The following is a 10,501-nucleotide window of genomic DNA, read 5'->3' on the forward strand; positions in this document are numbered from 1 at the left end:
ACCAAGTTATCTCATGTTTTTGTCAAAAACATCACAAACTCAACCTAACAGAAACCCCAGTTGATTTCACTTGTTACCTTCAGTGTCAGACTGTAGCACACTGACACAACATAGCTTTAAACTAATTCCTACCTTGTCTCAACTCTTATCACAAGTTCCATACTGTCAAATTTCAAACATTTTTCTCTGAGCCTCAGAGGGAAGAGAACAGAAGATTAATGACAATACTGTGGAGAAAACAGGACATGGGTTTGTAAATACAATGGGATGTTTCACATTAGTCCAATGAAGAAAAATTATTCTCACACTGGGTTTGCATTCATCATCAATTAGAATTTTTCACAACAAACCCAGAGCATCCTGCTGAACCCAAATCACAGCTGGCAATCCTGCAGCCCAGTGAGGCAAGGCAGCCACTGCCTTTGAAAAAGCTCCCTTCATTGCTTTAGGGAAACACCAAGAGGAGCAAGAATAATAAGCTGTTGTCCTGACAACCTTACAAAATAAAACCAAGGCTTACTTTACTACAGCAGAACACTACAGACAACCTGATCACTGTAAACTGCTCCTAATTCTTCAAGAGCAGCTGGCAGTGCAATAAGCAAGACCAGCACAGCAAAATACATATGCTCACTTACACACTGTTGATGATATGCACATGAGGCATGAGAATGCATAAACAGACACAGCCACACTCTTCTGGTCTTTTTTTCTCCTCACACTTTGTGTCACACTAGTATTACAATGATGTTTCAAGCTAAAGCATATCAGGTATTTATTTTCAGTGCTGAGAAGCCAGAAAAACACAAGAAGCAGTGGAGTGCTCTTTTCCTTGAATGCACTTTAGGTATCTAAAAGTGGGAAGTAATCAGTTTTGAACAGAAGACCACAAATGAGAACAACCAGAGAAGAAGAATGATTAAATAACTTGCAACTCTCAGGTTGAAAAAATAATCAAAACAAACCTGGAAAAACCCTAACTGACTGAAATGTCCTATCTTCCACAAACACCTTCTTCACAAAATATAGGAAATAGAGCTGCTTTTTTGCAATTACTATTTTGCTAACTATGCATTAATTTCAGTACTTCTTTTTACTCCCCCACATGAAAGGGAAAAAACTAGCAAAAAATATTTTAACACTATGTGCACTTATAACACATACTTTAGAATGTTTCACTCCACCCTTATTCACCTTAATTGCCATTTCACTGTACATCCCTTCACAATTTATCAGATTTGACTGAAGTGACTGTAAAAATCCAAAATGGAATACAGAGTGGCGCAGAAACTCCTTTCCATCTCATGTATATGGAACAAACAAGTGTAAAAAAGAAAAGGCAACTCAAAACAAAACACCAAAAAAATTCCAAATCACTAGAAAAATTGTATCGAGGTATTAAAAGACATTCCATTTAAATTAACCTGCCACAGAATGCCTGATGTTCTCAGAGTACCTTTCCTAATAAAAACCTTTTAAGTATTGTAATCTGTTGTTCCTGTAATTTGTAAAATGGTTCTGTCATTTCATCACAGTTTGTATCAGGTTTAAAAAAAAGGTGGTGAGGCTAAAGGGAAATGGAAGGGCAAATTGATGAGTTTTATGAGAGTTTTGTATCTTTAGTCTTTTAGGTAGTCTTTGAAGCATAGGTATTCCACAATATGACTTTTCAGGTGTAAGTTAACTGAAACCAATTTGATGGGATTTATGTTAGAGGACACATGATACACATAAATGCAGGCAGGCATTATCACAATCCACAGCCACTACGCCAGTGAGAATTCAGGCAGCCAAGGGAGAGGGGGAGGAAAGAACAAACAGCAAACAATACAGGAGCATTGCACAAATATCTGCAGAGCTGGGTATGCGGCTCTGCAGGATCCAGAACAAAAAATGAAGACATTATATAAGAAAAGACTCAAAGTCAATGGCAAAACTCCAAGTCCTGTGCTCAGAATTTTATTTGAGCTGCTGAGGGGGAGGGGCAGCCAGACAACTTCAGCTATTGCCACCTTCCAGCCTCCCAGCCACAGAAGCCAATTTACTACTGCTCCTCTAGCCTCCTTCTACATTCCCTCACTTTCAAAAAATAGCTATGGTATCTTTCTACATTACATGTCACAGCTTAAAAAAACCCCAGAAAAAGTAGTTACACGTCTTTTTCCAAAGTAACACAGAATCCCCAGTTAACAGCACTAAAATAAATGCCTACTTCATTTCAAACATCTACAATTCTTAAAATGCTTTACAAGCATTGAATCCAATGAAGCTGCTTGCCTGCATGTCCAAAAAGATGGGACAGCAGCTGCTTACATTTATTACATGTTCAGAACACTACCTCCATAAGGATCCAAGACATTTTTTAAACAAAAACTTTAATTATGTATGCACTGCTCATTATTTAAGAAATTCCAGAAAACCAGAAGAATCCACTTATAAATCCTGAGTAGCTAACTGCTGATGTAATTACAGTTTCATGATCCAAACAAGAGCCTACATATCTTCTAGTAAGAACTATGGTGCAAACTAATCACAGTGACATTTCTGCCTACTGCTGTCCTGTCTAACTAAAAACTAGAAGAGTATCACCAATTATAATAATCCTTTTCAATCTTCTGCTCATTCAATTATGCCTCAAAGTGGTTTCAAATCTGGGGTCAGTGCTTTACTACAAAGGAAGGCAGGTTCTCTCTCATTTACTTCTGTCAGGATAAATCAGATGTTTAACATTAAGTTTGCTCTTTCACAACAAACTAAAAAAAAAAAAAAGACAGTTTTTCATGTGAAATCCTCACAATTCTTAAAAATCTAACCAGTCACCAGTCGTATGACATCATCACTGAATGTCATCAGGAATTAATGTTATCCTTAATGAAATTTATGTAAACAACTAGTGTTTAACAAACAAACAAACAACTGTGAAACATACTTTTCAATCTACTAAATACAAATTCCCTTATAAATTCTTCCTATTGGATTATTTGATTTGGTAGACAGTCCTCACACTCTTCTCTTAAAATTCAGGTAGAAAAACCAGGGTTGAAAAGAACTATGTGGGGCAGCCCTACCTCAAACTTCATTAACTGTCCAGATTCACAAAAGGACGAAAATTGTGCTGAAAATAAAGAGATAAACTGAAGCTGATCTTAACTTTGCAAGAGGCCACATTTTCAAGAATCAGATACAAATTATGTTACCTAATACAAAAAAAATTCTACTCTGAGGACAATATTGCAACATACAGAAAATAAACAGCCGCCTCCACTTTACTGATCCACAACCCAATTTACCCAAACATTTTAAAATTGCAAAGCATTTTAAATTGCAAAGCAAAAATCACATGGAAAAAGAGCACTTGTCAAACCCTGATTTCATTTCAATCTGTAAAAACAGCTACTGTTGGTAATCTTGGATGACTAACGTGAGAAACTAGATAACCCAGTGCCCCACCCTCTTTCCACAATCTATAACTTGCATTATCATAGGAGCATAGCTTTTCTCCTTCTATATTACCAAACTAGATCTCTCAGCAGTAAAAGGCAGGAACCTACTGAAAATATTTTAACATACAACCATCTAAATATAATCCTAACTCCAGCCAAGGCAAGGAGAAAATACTTCCTTTCTCCTGCAGTTTGAACAGGTGATCTGCAGATAAAGAGCTTAGGTGCAATGCCTGTGCCCAGTATGAAGCTGGAAGTAAAAAAACAAACTGCCTCAATTCAGTCACAAAAGTCAAAAGCAGCAAAAAAAGGGGGGGGGGGGGATGATTTTGCCATCTGTTTGACCACTGCTTTGCTTAGTTCCTCATTTGACTCTCTTCATTTGCAAGAGTATTTCACAATGCACTTGAGTAATGGCATGTCATAAATGCCTACAAAAGGAAGACCATATTATCTTTCTTTCAGGAAAATGAAATATAAACCTTTAAAAATACTCTGATATGTACAGTAAGCAAATACCAGGTACAAAGAACTGAGGTTTTGTTTAGTTCTAAGCTTCACATTATATCCTTGGCATATATGAATGAAATGATCTTTAATTGATCCAACAGGATTGGTGAAACAGTCTGGCATCCTTACAAGCATTCCTTCTGGTTCCATCTAAGTGCTACATGACCTGCTAAGGTAACCCACTGGGCATGCAAAACCAAGACAATACATTCAGAGATCTCTCTAAATCTAGCTTTATATGAATGCTACATGAATTATAAATCAACTGTTGTGGACCCTAAGTGATGTTTAAATATCTATAATGCATTAGAGCTCTTGATGATTTAAACATGTTTGCATTAATAATACAAGATGTTTCAAAGATCAAATTTGAAGATTTAAGAATTTCAGAGCCACCACTGAAGAAGCGAATGGAGGGCAAATAATACATTCCCACTGACAAAAGGCACAGTTTTGTGAAAACACAAGAAACACAGTAATAAGGCATCAAGTCTAGGCATTTCTATATCCAGCAGGCTGTGAAGCACTATGTTTCTGAATCCAATTCCAAAACGTTTCAGTCTAAGGTAGCTAGGTTCAGAATCTAGGGGGAAAATAGCTGAACAGACAATATAAATGCACTATGGTCCCTTTTAAAATAAATCCATCAAACTAAGTAACAACTGAGACTGAATTATTTGTTTTTCCCCATTTTCAAACATCCTGCGTTATCCAGCTGCTTTCCTTTATAGCAATGTAAATATTATGCAGAGTTACCTTCCAACTAAACAAACTTTCTTTAGATATTAGTAACACACATGTAAAATAAAGTCTAAAGAGGCAACATAAGCTAATCAAAACAACAAATTCTGTCAGCTAGTAGGCAAGTTTCAGATCTGCTCGTGTCTCATCGGTGCAGAACTGACCAGAAGACAGTTTACTATTCACGTGAAAAAAAAATAATAAAATAGACAAACACAAAAATAGCAGGCTGCAGAGACAGATTACATGCTTCCCTCCCCTGCAGGATAGCTGATATAAGAAAGCCATCTAGTGTTAACTTTCAGAAGTGAAAACTGCGCACAAAAGAGCTCGGGAAAATTTACATGTGCAATTCTCTTTAACTTTGCATGTCTTTTGCATCATAAAAAAAAAAAAAAAAACAACTCGTTTCCTCTAGAAACGAGGCTGAAAGCAAGTATTCAAACTACCGATGTATTAAAATAATGCAGCACCAAGCACTAAGGTAGTTTACTGACCTACTTCGTGAACCTTAACAGCCATATCTGAGATTTGTCAGCTTCGGAGTTGCCTTTGTCAAGCCTGTGTAACGCTACTTCCCCATTCGCAGGGGCTCGCACAGCGCAGCCGAGCGCTGCCGCCCAGCACACAAGGGCTGCGAAGCCACCAGCATCAAATCCGAGGCAAAGTTGAGCCGAGCTGGCTGCTATTTAACAAACCGAACGTCAACTTTGGAGAACGAACCCCTGAACAGCTATGGGAAATAGCAAGGTAACAAAGAGTGCAAAATGATGCAGCCTGCGCCTTGTATCCAGCAAGCAAAAAAAAAAAAAAAAAGGGGGGGGGGGATTTAAATCATTTAAGGAAACTGCGCGGGCTGGAGAGGCTTTTCCTCTGCTACCCCAAGCGCTTGGCGGTCCCCGCTGCACCGTGCCCGCTCTGAGCAGCAGCTCTCCCCAGAGATGTCCGATCCGGGCAAACTTACTCCGCGATTGCCATTATTCTTGGAGTGAGACTCGGGGAGGGGAGCGGGGGGCTCGGGCTGCCTCACTCGGCGGCAGAAGCGCCCCGCAGGTGACTGGCGACCCGGCGGACGCCCCCGCGGCCATTCTCCACGGGGCGGATCGCATCGCTATGTATAAAGGCGACGTGCGGGAGCGAGTCGCCCCGGCCGCCACACGGAGCCCGCCGCGCCGGGGCGGGGTGGCTGCGGCCGGGGCGAGGACGGGGTGCCGCTGGGGACGGGGGACCGCCAGGGAAGTGGGGCCCGCGCCCCCCGCTGCTTTCCCACCCGCCTCAGCCCTCCGTCCTGCAGCGCACACCGGAGAAGCCGAGCCTCCCTCCCTGAGGGAACAAGAGCTGGGTCTGCCCTCACAGCACCCCCTTCCCTGAAGTGCTCCCGAGCCCTTCCCGGGAGGGAAGGCACTCGCACGCCCGCGGGGCGCGGACGCGGTGGCGGGCGCCGCTCCTTACCTGGTGCTGCCGGGGCCGCCGCTGCTGCCCGCGCTCCGGCTGCTCCGGCCGCGGGACCCCCATGCCCCCCGCGCACACGGGCTGCGCTCCGCTCCCTCCCGCGGGACCCGCCACCCGCGGCGGCCCGGAGCCCTGCACACAACCGGGGGCCGTGCGCTGGGGTGCTGCGGGGTACTGCGGGCTGGCGTGAGCGCCGCTGCTCCTCCTCTCGTTCCCCCGCCACCCCTTCCCGGCGCTCCCCCGCGCTCCGCCCGGCGCTGGGTCTGGAGTGCGGCTCCGCCGCCGGACGGGAGGGCGGGGCGGCGGCGGGAGGGCGGGGGCAGCAGCGACACTCACACCCGCGCTGCCGCCCCGCACGCCGCGGCCCCGCCCGCCCGCCCCGCCTCCAGCGGCTCCGCCGGCGCGGCCCCGGGGACCGCCAGCTCCGCAGCGGGCACTCGCGCTGTCGCTAATCCCGAACCCCGCACCCCGCGCCCCGCCTGACACCGCCTCCCCCGCCGCGGCGGGGCGCGGGAGGGATCCCCGGGGCTCCCCGGGGACAGGCGGCCAGCTCGGGATCGGAAGCGAGCAACAGGTGGGGAGCGGGACGCAGCGAGGCAGAGCATGGGGCCCGGGAAGGGCCCTCCCGGCAGCGAGCCGGGGAGCGCCCCGTCCTTCAGCCCGTCCGGGCCTCCCAGCCGAGTGCGGCGGAGCAGCGCCGAGGCAGAGCGGCCCGGCACCTGCCCCTGCCCCGCACGGGCACTCCGCTTTCAAGACCCTGGACAACGCCGCCCGGCCCGGGCGCTCTCAACCCCTGCCCTTGCCCCTCTGCCGCCTTCGGGCCCCTGAGACCCCCGGCTCCTTCCCGCGGGAGCTCCCCGAGTGGCGAGCAGCGGGGTGACCGGGACTCAGTGTCATCCTACAGGCTCTGCATTGCCTCCGCGAAAGTCCGTCTGAGAGCCCCTGGGCTTGCGGCGGGGCTTCTGTGTCCGCACCCCTTTAGTGTGTGCTCTTCCCCACACCTTGAAACCGGAGATACCTATAGAGAAGAAACGCATGGCAGTGGAGTTCTCAGAATTGCCCTCTGTGCTCTTAAGTCTGTGTGCACTCTTAAGTTTCACGTGGGTCAGGAGTATGGAGCTTTCCCTCTGTCTTGTGCAGCCCTGAACAGATTCGTTTGCCTGCCAAATAAGCCATGGCTAGATATCCACATTTCCTCCACCTCCCCCACATGTTCTGGTAAGCAAACCAAAGGCTGTTTTCAGAATTTGAATTTCCCTATTTCTGCTCTGCAGGCTAGTTCTGCAAAGAGCTGTATCTGTAATCATAGGACCCACTTCTACATAGAGGTTGCAAAATAGAAGATGTTATCAGGACTAATGTGGCTGCTCCCATCTGCTACCCCAAATGATGAGGCCTGCAATACTATTGGAATAAAGTCTACTCCTACAGAACCCTACAGAAACAATCCAGGATTCTTTTATGTTTTTCCAGTCCTCTCTTGCTTTCTTTCCCCTCCACCCATACCCACATCTCATGGGTAAGTAAATTTCTGGTTGTACCAGTTCACTCAGCTCTGGCAAGCAGGCTGGATGTTGACATTTACAAGTATTCCACTGCTTAGTAAACTTCTCCTCATTGCCTGCCTTTTGCTGGAAGCAGAGCAGAAGACTATAGTGGAAAGGAACTGCCACGTGTATGCTAAAGATCCAAAGGCCAAGTTTTGGATTATTGCATCTAACGGTTCCTTTAATGCACATTTTACATCAAGAAACACAGTCCACAATGATAAATGCAGGCTTAGGTTCATAGGTTCATGCAGGCTTACTAGAACAAACTTTGAGGTGTCAAGATTAAAAGCACTGGCAACATTACATTCATTAGTTAGGGTTTGGATGCCTGCTTGAGTGTTATTGTTTTGGTTAAAATGTTATTTTAGAATGTTACCATTTCTACCCAAAATCACTAGTCTACTTAGGCAGCAGACTGCCTCTGTACTGACAGGACCACAGAAATAATATTATTATTGTCCTAACAAAAAGCCTCAGAAAAATGCACCACAAGTGAAAGGAACGGTGTATTTTTAACTTTGTCCTGTTATAGGCAGTGTCTTTCCTGGAAGGTTCACTCCTTTAAAACGGAATGAAACGACAAAATGACAGAAAAATATAAGTGGAAACAGAGGGAATCGGGAGAGGTGTGAGTGGGCACAGAGTATGGCAGGCAGTGCTTGTCTCTGATTTCCGTGCTGACCAAGTCCTCAGTGCTAGAGGGCTCTGGCTGCTTGTTCCGATGAGTCCCCCTCACTCCGAGGACGGACTCCGCAGCAACTGCTCAATTTTCTCTCCTTGTTGTCATTCCTCTCGCTCGCCGCATCTCTTGCGCCGAAGGGAAGCTGGGGGAGCAGAGCACGGAGGGAAGCTGGGGGAGCAGAGCTGGGGGAGCAGAGCACGGAGGGAAGCTGGGGAGCAGAGCTGCGGGAGCAGAGCACGGAGGGAAGCTGGGGGAGCAGAGCTGGGGGAGCAGAGCACGGAGGGAAGCTGGGGAGCAGAGCTGCGGGAGCAGAGCACGGAGGGAAGCTGGGGGAGCAGAGCTGGGGGAGCAGAGCACGGAGGGAAGCTGCGGGAGCAGAGCTGGGGGAGCAGCGCATGGAGGGATGCTGGGGGAGCAGCGCATGGAGGGATGCTGGGGGAGCAGCGCACGGAGGGAAGCTGGGAGAGCAGCGGCGTCGCTCCCCATCCCCCGTGGGGCCGGCGCTCGGCTCCGGGAGCGCCGCCCGGCGAGAGCCGCCCTCGGCCGCCAGGTGTCCTCTGGCAGCCGCCCGGGGCCGCGCTCTGGCTCCGCTTTGCTCAACTCGCCCGTGTAGTGCCTGACCCACCTCGGCTGCGGCTGATTTTCTCCCGCCTGCACCCTCAGTGCAGCTAAATGGTTCTTTCATAAGCTTGGCTACATTTCACGTGCAAACTTAGGAAGGCGGTAGCGCACTGTACTAATAAAAGCAATATTTTGTATGCTAAGAACAATATTTGCATATACTTACTCTGTTTTCTTTTAAAGGATCGTTTTAGAAAGCACTTTGGATGCAAATCAGCTTCCTCCAAGAATATTTCGGCGTTTCACCTACTATCCTAAAGAGCACTATGCTTTAAAAAACCTGACATCTTATCTGTAAGTCATGGCATTTCCTTATCCTCTGAAAAAATGCTACTCAGTCCTTACCGACTGCAGTGGTGAGATTAACTCCTTCCTGCACATAGGGTGCATTCACCCCTTTGCATACTGTCGTGTCTAAAGGGACTTCATCTGGATGTGAGAAATGCTTAGGCGTTCTGCTGTGGGGTGCCTCCAAGGCTGACATCCACCATTAAAGAACAAACTGTGGTAATGCCTGTGAATAAAAAAAAAAAAAAGATTTCTCAGCTAACAGAATGTACTTCATGATGGAACTGTGATAACTGACTTACTTAACAGGTCTAACATTTACAGCCAACACACTAAATGGTATTTAGGTTGCATTCCCAAAAATAATCATTACCTGTGTCTTGACAAGATCCAGCACACTGATACGTATTAGGGTTTTGCTGTTAGGACAGTCTGGAATCTTGCTGTGATCACTGCTTTGCTATTTTTTCCCCCTTTATTTATTTTTTTACTTTTTTCCCCCTCTCTGACTCCTTTTCCTTCTCTCTCACTCTCCTCTCACTCCTCCAGTATCATTCCTTTTGGCTTCCAGGCTACCATCTGTGTACCCTCAGGGAGTCAACAAGAGAGGAACAAGGGCCAGAAACCAGAACACAGGTGAAAAGAGGTAAACAGAAGCTTCTTGCAATAGTTAAGGAATGTTCAAGCCTCAAAAGCACAAGAGCAAATGGGGCAAGAGGAATCTCTTGCCCAAATTAAAAAACTGATAAACCTACAATTGAAATTGGTGGGGGAAAAAAGAGGACTCTGACTTTCCATTCAGGTTCTAATTCTTGCAGGATGCATGTATTTATTTGAATCACCTAAGTGAAGGACACTTACTTGCTGCAGATTTGGGATAAATCACAGCAGGACAGTTCAGCCTTTGACAATATGGATCCAGAAGCAGCTCAGCTACACAAATAACATGCAAGCAGAAATCAGACAGAAGACATCCCACAGGCTACAGGTTGGGCAGCTCCTATTAAGACAGGTGCCAACTTTTTCCTGCAGTACATTTTCCTCACTTCTCCTGTTCATATTTAACTTCAAAGTGCCCAGCTCAGCCACATGTAAAGCTAGTCTTCAGGCACTGTTAACACACAAGGAATTGTTCCAACATCACCTACTAACTGTTTGTTTCCAGTGACATAAAGACAACTCTAACAACAAAAGTGGACTTTTTCATTCGTTCT

The 10,501-nt window shown here is 46.3% G+C and overlaps 1 protein-coding gene across 5 annotated transcripts in view; it reads right to left on the reverse strand.

Moving 5' to 3' along the window:
* SIPA1L2 (signal induced proliferation associated 1 like 2) overlaps positions 1 to 9,368 on the reverse strand; it is a 127,662-nt gene extending 118,294 nt beyond the window's left edge. For 4 of the 5 annotated variants that reach the window (XM_054279503.1, XM_054279502.1, XM_054279501.1 and 1 more), the window contains exon 1: positions 6,147 to 6,335. The gene's annotated coding sequence lies outside the window, so the exon portion shown is untranslated. Of the gene's footprint in view, positions 1 to 6,146; positions 6,336 to 9,344 lie in introns of those variants that run through there. The other variant, XM_054279500.1, reaches the window with a different exon arrangement.
* Between the last annotated feature and the right edge of the window lie 1,133 nt (positions 9,369 to 10,501).

Source organism: Melozone crissalis, unplaced genomic scaffold, assembly GCF_028551555.1.
Source record: "Melozone crissalis strain CALT ecotype California unplaced genomic scaffold, PUWL_Pcris_2 ptg000027l_1, whole genome shotgun sequence".
Lineage (NCBI taxonomy): Eukaryota > Metazoa > Chordata > Aves > Passeriformes > Passerellidae > Melozone > Melozone crissalis.